The sequence below is a fragment of the Triticum urartu genome, unplaced genomic scaffold (genome assembly GCF_003073215.2).
Source record: "Triticum urartu cultivar G1812 unplaced genomic scaffold, Tu2.1 TuUngrouped_contig_7276, whole genome shotgun sequence".
Taxonomy (NCBI): domain Eukaryota; kingdom Viridiplantae; phylum Streptophyta; class Magnoliopsida; order Poales; family Poaceae; genus Triticum; species Triticum urartu.
Window position 1 is genome coordinate 1 of NW_024118106.1, and position 11,466 is coordinate 11,466.

The following is an 11,466-nucleotide window of genomic DNA, read 5'->3' on the forward strand; positions in this document are numbered from 1 at the left end:
GAGGAGATCGAGTCTTGTGGGGAAAAGTGCGCAAACCTCTGCAGAGTGTACAAACTAATCATGGTTAGCCTTGTCCCCGGTTATGGACATCTTGAGTATCTGGTTCTTGGATTATCATGTTGATCTCAACACTTTATTTAATTAATTCGATTGGGTTAATGATTATTATTTGGTATTGAGTTGGAGGAACCTTCTCAACAGTTATCAAACCAACTTTGTAGTTAAATAAATTATATTCCTTTGTAGTAGGAAAAAATTGGCTTTTCGCAAAAACTTTATAACCATAGAGCTTTTCCACCAGCCATATATGCATGTAGTGATAGTTATTATTCATCATTCTCCTATGGTGTGAATTTGCCAGTACATTCAATGTACTGACCCTTTGTGGCTGGAACGTCTCATGTTGCAGGATTCTTACGAAGAGTAAATGATACGTTAGGGTTACGATTTCTACACTCAACTTTGCCGTTGGTGTTGATGGGAATCCACAACCTTGTTACTTCCGCTATTTGGATTGAGGTAATAGTTTTTATGTTACTTTATACATGTGATTTACCTCTATTATAAATCCTCGAGTACTGTGTGTGTCAGCATACCGATCCGGGGATGACACTTAAGCACAGAGACTTGACCGTTTGAGGTCGGGTCGCTACACATATGCGGAAAAATCATCTATGAAAACCTCAACAATCTTTTCAAAAAAGTCAGATAATATACCAGTCATACATCTTTGAAAGGTAGCAGGTGCATTACATAAACCAAAAGGCATACGTCTATAAGCAAAGGTATCGAAAGGGCAAGTAAAAGTGGTCTTTTCTTGGTCCTCTTTTGACACAGGTATTTGAGAGAAACCAGAATAACCATCTTGAAAGCAAAAATGTGTATGTTTGGATAATATTTCTAGCATTTGATCAATAAAAGGTAAAGGGTAATGATCCTTTTTAGTAGCTTTATTTAATTTTTGGAAATCAATTACCATTCTATAACCTGTAACAATTCTTTGTGGGATCAATTCATCTTTATCATTAGGAATGACAATAATACCTCCTTTCTTAGGTACACAATGGACAGGATTTACCCACTGACTATCAGCAATGGGATAAATTATACCTGCCTCCAAAAGCTTTAGTATTTCTTTTCTTACCACTTCTTTCATCTTAGGATTTAACCGTCGTTGGTGATCAACAACCGGTTTAGCATCTTTCTCCAATTTTATTTTGTGCTGGCATAGAGTGGGACTAATGCCCTTAAGATCATCAAGAGTATATCAAATAGCAGCACAGTGCCTCTTAAGAGTTTTCAATAATTTCTTTTCTTCATGCTCTGAAAGATTAGCACTAATAATAACAGGATATATCTTTTTCTCATCAAGATAAGCATATTTAAGAGTATCAGGTAATGGTTTAAGCTCAAACACGGGATCACCCTTGGGTGGAGGAGGATCCCCTAGGATTTCAACAGGCAAGTTGTGTTTCAAAATAGGTCCTTGTTTAAAGAATACTTCATCTATTTCACTTCTTTCATTCATAAACATATCATTTTCATGGTCGAGCAAATATTGTTCTAAAGGATCATTAGGAGGCACGACAATAGAAGGAAGACCAATAATTTCATCTTTACTAGGCAATTCTTTATCATGGGGTTGTCTACGAAATTTAGCAAAATTAAACTCATTAGATATATCCCCCAAACCAATAGTAACAACATCCTTTTTGCAATCTGTCCTAGCATTAACAGTATTCAAGCATGATCTACCAAATATAATGGGACAAAAGTTATCTTGTGGGGAACCAAGAACAAGAAAATCAGCCGGATATTTAACTTTCCCACACAAGACTTCAACATCTCTAAGAATCCCAACTGGTGAAATAGTGTCTCTATTGGCAAGCTTAATTGTAACATCAATTTCCTCTATCTCAGCAAGTGCAATATCATGCATAATTTCTTTGTATGAGGAATGAGGTATTGCACTTGCACTAGTACCATATCACATAAGCCATGATAGCAATGATCTCCGATTTTAATAGAAATAACAGGCATGCAATAACAGGTTTATGTTTATTTTTAGTGTCTGGTCTAGCAATTCTAGCAGCTTCATCACAGAAGTAAATAACATGCCCATCGATATTATCGGCCAAGAGATCTTTAACCATAGCAATACAAGGTTCAACTTCAATTTTCTCAGGGGGTGTAGGTATTCTAGTATTACTCCTACGAACCACAATTGAAGCTTTAGCATGATCCTTTATTCTCACAGGGAAAGGTGGTTTCTCAATATAAGAAGTAGGAACAACAGGATCAACATTACAAGTGATAGTATTTTCTTCAACTTTAATAGGAGCAACTACTTTACTTCAAAGGGAGGATTATATTTAAACCACTTCTCCTTAGGGAGATCAACATGAGTAGCAAATGATTCACAGAAAGAAGCTACTATCTCAGATTCAAGTCCATATTTAGTGCTAAATTCACGAAAAGCATCGGTATCCACTAAAGATTTAACACAATCAAACTTAGGTGTTATACCTGACTCCTTAACTTCGTCAAGTTCCCAATCTTCAAAGCTGCGTTTAATTCTTTCCATTAAATCCCAGCTGAATTCAATAGTCTTCATCATAAAATAACCAGTACAAGAAGTATTGAGCATGGAGCGATTATTGAGAGAAAGCCAAGCATAAAAATTTTGAATAATAATTTCTCTTGAGGGCTCATGATTGGGGCATGAATATAACATTTACTTAAGCCTCCCCAAAGCTTGAGCGATGCTTTCTCCTTCGCGAGGCCAAAAATTATATATATATAATTACGATCACGATGAACCAGATGCATAGGATAAAACTTCTGATGAAATTCCAATTTCAATCGGTTGTAGTTCCATGATCCCATATCATCACATAGCCTAAACCATATCAATGCCTTTCCTTCAAAGATATAGGGAAGAACTTCTTCTTGATAACATCCTCGGGCATACATGCAAGCTAAATAATCCACAAACTTCATCCACATAGATTAAGTGCAAATCGGGATGCAATGTTCCGTCTCCTGTAAAAGGATTAGCTAGTAGTTTCTCTATCATACCCGAAGGAATTTGAAAATAAACATTTTAGTAGGTTCAGTAGGTTGAGGAGCAACTCTTTGCTCTACTGGTCGGGGTGAAGATACCCCGAACAAGCCCCTCAAAGGATTACTTTCCATAGTAACAAGTGACAGTAAATTTCAGCACACTATATAAATTTTTCCTTACCAAATTCCACCTACCAAAGGTGCTTCACTCCCCGGCAACGGCGCCAGAAAAGACTCTTGATGACCCACAAGGATAGGGGATCTATCATAGTCCTTTCGATAATTAAGAGTGTCAAACCCAACGAGGAGCAGAAGGAAATGATAAGCGGTTTTCAGTAAGGTATTCTCTGCAAGCACTGAAATTATCGGTAACAGATAGTTTTGTGATAAGGTAATTTGTAACGGTTAACAAGTAATAAAAGTAAATAAGGTGCAGAAAGATGGCCCAATCCTTTTTGTAGCAAAGGACAAGCCTGGACAAACTCTCATGTAAAGGAAAACGCTCCCGAGGACACATGGGAATTATCATCAAGCTAGTTTTCATCACGCTCATATGATTCGCGTTCGGTACTTTGATAATTTGACATGTGGGTGGACCGGTGCTTGGGTGTTGTTCTTACTTGAACAAGCATCCCACTTATGATTAACCTCTATTGCAAGCATCCGCAACTACAACAAAAGTATTAAGGTAAAACTAACCATAGCATGAAACATATGGATCCAAATCAGCCCCTTACGAAGCAACACATAAACTAGGGTTTAAGCTTCTGTCACTCTAGCAACACATCATCTACTTATTACTTCCCAATGCCTTCCTCTATGCCCAAACAATGGTGAAGTGTCATGTAGTCGACGTTCACATGACACCACTAGAGGAGAGACAACACACATCTCATCAAAATATCGAACGAATACCAAATTCACATGACTACTTATAGCAAGACTTCTCCCATGTCCTCAGGAAAAAACGTAACTACTCAAAAATCATATTCATGTTCATAACGAGAGGGGTATTAATATGCATAAAGGATCTGAACATATGATCTTCCACCAAGTAAACCAACTAGCATCAACTACAAGGAGTAATCAACACTACTAGCAACCCACAAGTACCAATCTGAGGTTTTGAGACAAAGATTGGATACAAGAGATGAACTAGGGTTTGAGATGAGATAGTGCTGGTGAAGATGTTGATGGAGATTGACCCCCTCCCGATGAGAGGATCGATGGTGATGATTTCCCCCTCCCGGAGGGATGTTTCCCCGGCAGAACCGCTCCGCCGGAGCCCTAGATTGGTTCCGCTAAGGTTCCGCCTCCTGGCGGTGGAGTTTCGTCCCGAGAGGTTGCTTATGATTTTTTCCAGGGTGAAAGACTTCATATAGCCAAAGATAGGTACTAGAGGCCTGCCAGGGGGGCGCGCCCAGGGGGGTAGGGCGCGCCCCCCACCCTCGTGGCCAGGGTGTGGGCCCCCTCTGGGTAATTCTTTCGCCAATATTTTTTATATATATTCCAAAACATGCTCCCTGAAGTTTCAGGACTTTTGGAGTTGTGCAGAATAGGTCTCTAATATTTGCTCCTTTGCAGCCCAGAATTCCAGCTGTCGGCATTCTCCCTCTTCATGTAAACCTTGAAAAATAAGAGAGAAAAGGCATAAGTATTGTGACATAATGTGTAGTAACAACCCATAATGCAATAAATATCGATATAAAAGCTTGATGCAAAATGGACGTATCACTAATCCTTATGCAGGAGATGGAACCGAACATCCTGATATGCACTTGATATATGTGGAGCAAATTTGTGGATTGTTTAAGCTTGCAGGTTTACCCGGAGATGAAGTAAACAAGAAGGTTTTTCCTTTATCTTTGAAGGGAAAAGCATTGGCATGGTATAGGCTATGCGATGATATTGGATTCTGCAATTGGAATCTATTGAAATTGGAGTTCCACCAAAAAATTTATCCTATGCATCTAGTTCATCATGATCAGAATTACATGTATAATTTTGGGCCTCGTGAAGGATAAAGTATCGCTCTAGCTTGGGGGAGGCTTAAGTCAATTTTATATTCATGCCCCAATCATGAGCTCTCAAGAGAAATTATTATTCAAAAGTTTTATGCTCGGCTTCTCGTGATGATCAATCCATGCTCGATACTGTTGTTTTATGAAGAAAACTATCGAATTCCGGTGGGATCTTTTGGAAAAAAATAAATGCAACTCTGAAGATAGGGAACTCGATGAAGGTAAAGAGTCAGGTATTAAGCTTAAATATGATTGTGTTAAATCTTTTATGGATACCAATGCTTTTCAAAAGTTTAGCACTAAATATGGACTTGACTCTGAGATAGTAGCCTCCTTTTGTGGATCATTTTCTACTCTTGTTGATCTCCCTAAAGAGAAGTGGTTTAAATATCACCCACTTATTAAAGAAGAAATTAAAGAACCGGTACTAGCTAAGGAAGAAACTATACTTTATAATGTTGATCGAGTTGTTCCTACTACTTATATTGAGAAGCCACCTTTCCCTGTTAGGAGAAAGGAACATGCTAAAGTTTCAACTGTGGTCAACAAAAGTTATCTTAGAACACCTAAACCTGATGAACAAATCAAAGTAGAACCTAGTATTGCTATGGTTAAAGATCTCCTGGAAGAAAATATAGATGGGCATGTTATTTAGTTCTGCAATGAAGCTACTAGAATTGCCAAACCTAATAAAGAGGAAAAACATAGACCCATTGTTGGCATGCCTGTTGTCTCAATTAAAATAGGAGGTCACAGTTATCATGGTTTATGTGACATAGGTGCCAGCGTGAGTGCTATTCCCTTTACCTTATATCAAGAAATTATGAATGACATAGCACCCGCTAAAATAGAAGAAATAGATGCCACTATTATACTTGCTAATAGAGACACCATCACACCACTTGGGATTGTTAGAGATGTTGAAGTCTTGTGTGGGAAAATAAAATACCCTACTAATTTTCATGTTCTTGGTTCCCCACAAGATGACTTTTGTCTCATTATCTTTGGTAGACCTTTCTTGAACACCGTTAATGCTAAGTTAGATTGTGAGAAACAAACTGTCAGTGTTAGTTTTGGAGATGAGTCTCATGAGTTTAATTTTTCTAAGTTTAGTAGAAAGCTTCATGAAAAAGAATTGCCTAGTAAGGATGAATCCATTGTGTCTCCACCTACTGATCCACTAGAACAATATTTGCTAGACCATGAAATTGATTTACATATGCATGAAAGAAATGAAATAGATAAGATTTTCTTTGAACACCGTCCTCTACTTAAACACAATTTGCCTATTGAAACTCTAGGAGGTCCTCCTCCACCTAAAGGTGATCCTGTGTTTGAATTAAAAAAATTGCCAGACACTTTGAAATATGCTTATCTTGATGAAAAGAAGATATATCCTGTTATTATTAGTGCTAACCTTTCCGAACATGAAGAAGAAAGATTATTGAAAGTTCTAAGGAAGCACCGACCTGCTATTGGATATACTCTTGATGATTTAAAGGGCATTAGTCCCACTCTATGTCAGCACAAGATTAATATGGAACCTGATGCTAAACCTGTTGTTGATCACCAACGTCGGTTAAATCCGAAGATGAAAGAAGTGGGAAGAACGGAAATATTGAACCTTCTAGAAGTAGGTATAATCTATCCTATAGCTGAGAGTAGATGGGTAAGTCATGTTCACTGTGTCCCTAAGAAAGGAGGTATTACAGTTGTTCCTAATGATAAGAATGAACTGATTCCACAAAGAATTGTTACATGCTATAGAATGGTAATTGATTTCAGAAAATTAAATAAAGTAACTGGAAAAGATCATTACCCTCTGCCTTTTATTGATCAAATGCTAGAAAGATTATCTAAGCACACACATTTTTGCTTCCTAGATGGATACTCTGGTTTCTCACAAATACATGTTTCTCAACCTGATCAAGAAAAGACCACTTTTACTTGTACCTTTGGAACTTATGCTTATAGACGTATGCCTTCTGGTTTATGTAATGCACCTGCTACCTTTCAAAGATGCATGACTGCTATATTCTCTGACTTTTGTGAAAAGATTGTTGAGGTTTTCATGGATGACTTCTCTGTTTATGGGAAGTCTTTTGATGATTGTTTAAGCAATCTTGATCGAGTTTTGCAGAGATGTGAACAAACAAATCTTGTCTTGAATTGGGAGAAGTGTCAGTTTATGGTTATTGAAAGTATTGTCTTAGGTCATAACATTTCTGAAAGAGGTATTGAAGTGGAAAAAGCTAAGGTTGATGCAATTGAGAAAATGCCATGTCCTAAAGATATCAAAGGTATTCGTAGTTTCCTAGGTTATGCTGGTTTCTATAGGAGATTTATCAAAGACTTTTCTAAAATTTCTAGGCCTCTTACAAACCCTTTGCAAAAGGATGTTCCTTTTGTTTTTGATGATGATTGTTTAGAAGCCTTCGAAACACTCAAGAAAGCCTTAATTTCTGCACCTATTGTTCAACCACGTGATTGGAACTTGCCTTTTGAAATTATGTGTGATGCTAGTGATTATGCTGTTGGTGCTGTTCTAGGGAGTTAATTGCTTGGAGATGCCACATTTGGGGCAATTGTAACGAATGTGTACCACTATTCGTTTTTTTGCATGTCAGTACCATGTCTGGGGCTAATTGTTGCAAAATGGTCTTAGCACCGTATTGATGGTGTATCTGACCATTGGGGCCCGCCTGTCTAGGCTTACGTGGCATGTCTTTTTTGAAAAAACCTTGCTTTCTATTTAATCACGCATACATCCCTGTTTGCCAAAAATAGGGTTGCAACAGATTTTTTATGCTAAAATGGATATGTGCGTGCGTCGGCCAGGATTCGAACGGTCGAGCACCTGCTCTACTGCGCACGTGCCGAGCCACTACACCACACGGACTCAGTTGCTAAAGTTGGATGCTGAATCTTTATATTATTTTAAAGTGAAATGGGCTGCCAGGTTCTACTAAAAAACAAACAAAAAAATAAAGCGCCCGCCAGGAATCTAACATGCAACGGACCGTACGCAGTTTGCGTGCGCAAAGCACTACGCCACTGCAATGCTGGCGTCAAAATGGAGGAATACGTCTTTTTATACTTTTAGACGCGTCCTGGCCTTTTTCCTTTTTTGTATGTGTTTTTTTTGTTTCGGATTTTTTTAATCTTTTCCAAGATCTTGGGTATTCTTCGTTTTTTACATTTATTTTTGTGTATGTTTAGTATATGCAATATTCTTTTGCACTGAACATTATTTTATAAATACACACTGAACATTATTGTATAATATACGATGAATTTTTTTGTTATATACATTGAACATTTTTTAAATATAAGATAAACTTTTAAAAAAAAAATATAAAAGATCACTGGCTAGACTGACTTTTTCTAATATATTGAACTTTTTAAAACAACACCACCTCCAACAGCTTCATCTGAGCAGTACCACCTTAATATATATTGAAATACAAGATTGTACTTTATTTATGTTTTCTATGTATATTATTTGTAATACGAGAATATACTATATATTTTTTATGAATTTTTTAAGGAAAACTAGCAGTGAAAATGGTCCCAATGTCTTCCATCTATATCTATACTGCTATTAAAAGAACAAACATGACTTCCCCTACATCCACACCAGAAAGTGCACATGGGATAACCCCCCCACGTCCGATCAGACCCACTTGATACCATCCAACTGTCCACGTTACATCAACCATACTACAATCAAATCAACGGTTCACAACAAATGTTTTGCCGGCAGACTCCCCCATTCAGGATGCTACACAGCCCCACGATGACACCTCCTGGGAATTAAACAGCACCTCCATGATCTACGCCGCCACCACGCCAGGAACCGCTGCGATCAGCGCTGGTGTATGCGATGTCCTCGACCCGCCTTGCTCCCCTACCTCTCCTCGCCCCTCCGCCGTCGCCATGCCGCCTAGCCCCTCGTGGCCGCAATGTCCCCCGCCCCGGTGCACGTCATTCCTCAACCCGCCTTGCTGCCCAACCTTTCCTCGCCCCGCCATCATCACCACACCGCTGTCGTCCCTGGTGGCCGCGACGTCCTCCACCCGGTGGTCGTCCTCGACCACAGCATGTTGCCCTACCTGCGGTGTCATCACCCCATGTGGCCCGCAGCATCTCGAGGACATATGACTACTTTCTGACCTGCCAGCGCATAGGTTAGATCATTTGAATTCGCAAGTATAGATGATCAGGCAGAAGACAAAAGGAAATTGCTCTTTTAATCTGACAATCTATAATTTGTACTGTGAAATTTGATACTTACAGTACATCATGATCTGCATGACAAACTGAGTTGACAATATGGCATCCTTTGAGCATAGTGGGGCATGTACTCCCTTTCAGGACCTGACAAACAACGACAATTCAGGTAAATACATATATCATGTACTCTTACGTACTTCAATCTTGTAAATCCAAAATATATCGTTGCCTCACAGGTCAAAAAACATATCCAAAAGAACTAAAGAGACAGAGGGAAAGGGAGAGGTAAAAAGGGATGCAATACTAAAAAATTATGACAGGAGGCAACGGATTTAAGAAAGCTACGTCTGCTATTATAAATGTAACCAACACTCTATCAAAGCCACCCGTGGCCATGTCGCCTGGTTACTCCATTTTCTCATACATTTCATGAATCACAAGTAAAGTCGTATTAATCAAGTCTTCTTTTGGACATGTTTTGACATTGTGGACAGGCCCAGTGCGTAGTCTGCTGTCACCCTGCAACGACACACCCCAGCTGCGGAAGGTCATGTGTTCTCTTGTCAAACATAATACCTTAGTTTGTGTCTCAACAACTGACATTGTACATACAATTATGATGCAGGCATACCTGTTGATATGATAATGAGTGATCAGACTCCACTTCATGCTCCAAATTCATTAAGAGCACACCAGATAGTGTCGGTTCTAACAAGGAAAATGTCCATAATATTGACTCTGACATTGAGTCGTACTTCAATCTTGTAAATCCAAAATATATCGTTGCCTCACAGGTCAAAAAACATATCCAAAAGAACTAAAGAGACAGAGGGAAAGGGAGAGGTAAAAAGGGATGCAATACTAAAAAATTATGACAGGAGGCAACGGATTTAAGAAAGCTACGTCTGCTATTATAAATGTAACCAACACTCTATCAAAGCCACCCGTGGCCATGTCGCCTGGTTACTCCATTTTCTCATACATTTCATGAATCACAAGTAAAGTCGTATTAATCAAGTCTTCTTTTGGACATGTTTTGACATTGTGGACAGGCCCAGTGCGCAGTCTGCTGTCACCCTGCAACGACACACCCCAGCTGCGGAAGGTCATGTGTTCTCTTGTCAAACATAATACCTTAGTTTGTGTCTCAACAACTGACATTGTACATACAATTATGATGCAGGCATACCTGTTGATATGATAATGAGTGATCAGACTCCACTTCATGCTCCAAATTCATTAAGAGCACACCAGATAGTGTCGGGTCTAACAAGGAAAATGTCCATAATATTGACTCTGACATTGAGTCCTCCCAACCGACTATGTTACGACCGCCACTTCAAGCCTACAGATGCAGCACTCCATATGGTACTCAATTGTGGCTCATATTATCTATCATACTTAATTGACACTTACACCCTACATCTGATTGACAAAACACTTTTGCTCATGTTGTCTTGTACCTAATTAACACCTATTATACAAAAGCAAAACAAGCACTCAAGAGGCGGAGGGAAAGTGGCCAGTATGAGCAACATAGACAAGGTATATTACAAAGCCTACGTGACAAACGGCGTCGAGCCAAATCTACAGTAGTCATTACAACGGTAGCACAGGTGATGCCAGCTACATGAAACACTGCATATCCAATCTTTGATTTCCTAACTTACAGTCACTCAATTTCTATAGCTGATGAAGATTGTGATTGCCGACAGAGCATCTATGAGTAAGGTCAGGTGGAAGTGTGTTCTTACTGAGTGCATGCATCTCTAAGATGATAAATATCGGTTTCTATCCATCCTCAGATGACACAGATGCCACACCAGCATGGGTATTAAACAGAGCCAAAGAGTATTTTGGAAAATGATATGGTTAGTCTTACTTTTCTACATATTTCTACGAATTACAACGAGAACGACCGGTTCGTCCACATAGGAGTACAACTAAAATAATCATTTTCTTCAGATATTCATTCCAATAAACATGGACGACGTTCACTGGTACCTATGTGTTATAAATGCCAGGAAACTATGTGTTCAAGTGTCGACTCGCTAGGCCCATCAATGAACCGCAAGGACCTCACTAATACGGTCAGTAGTTAGTCCTACTGACCCATCTTTTCATAAGAAGCTATTTTTCCTCTTATTTC

At 38.9% G+C, this 11,466-nt stretch overlaps 1 long non-coding RNA gene across 1 annotated transcript; it reads right to left on the bottom strand.

The window, feature by feature from the left end:
* Nucleotides 1-9,207: 9,207 nt before the first annotated feature.
* Nucleotides 9,208-10,007, bottom strand: LOC125531500. The gene is made up of 3 exons (XR_007293279.1): nt 9,949-10,007; nt 9,379-9,461; nt 9,208-9,257 (listed from the first exon to the last, which is right to left on the bottom strand). It is a non-coding gene; the product is annotated as an uncharacterized LOC125531500 (long non-coding RNA).
* Between the last annotated feature and the right edge of the window lie 1,459 nt (nt 10,008-11,466).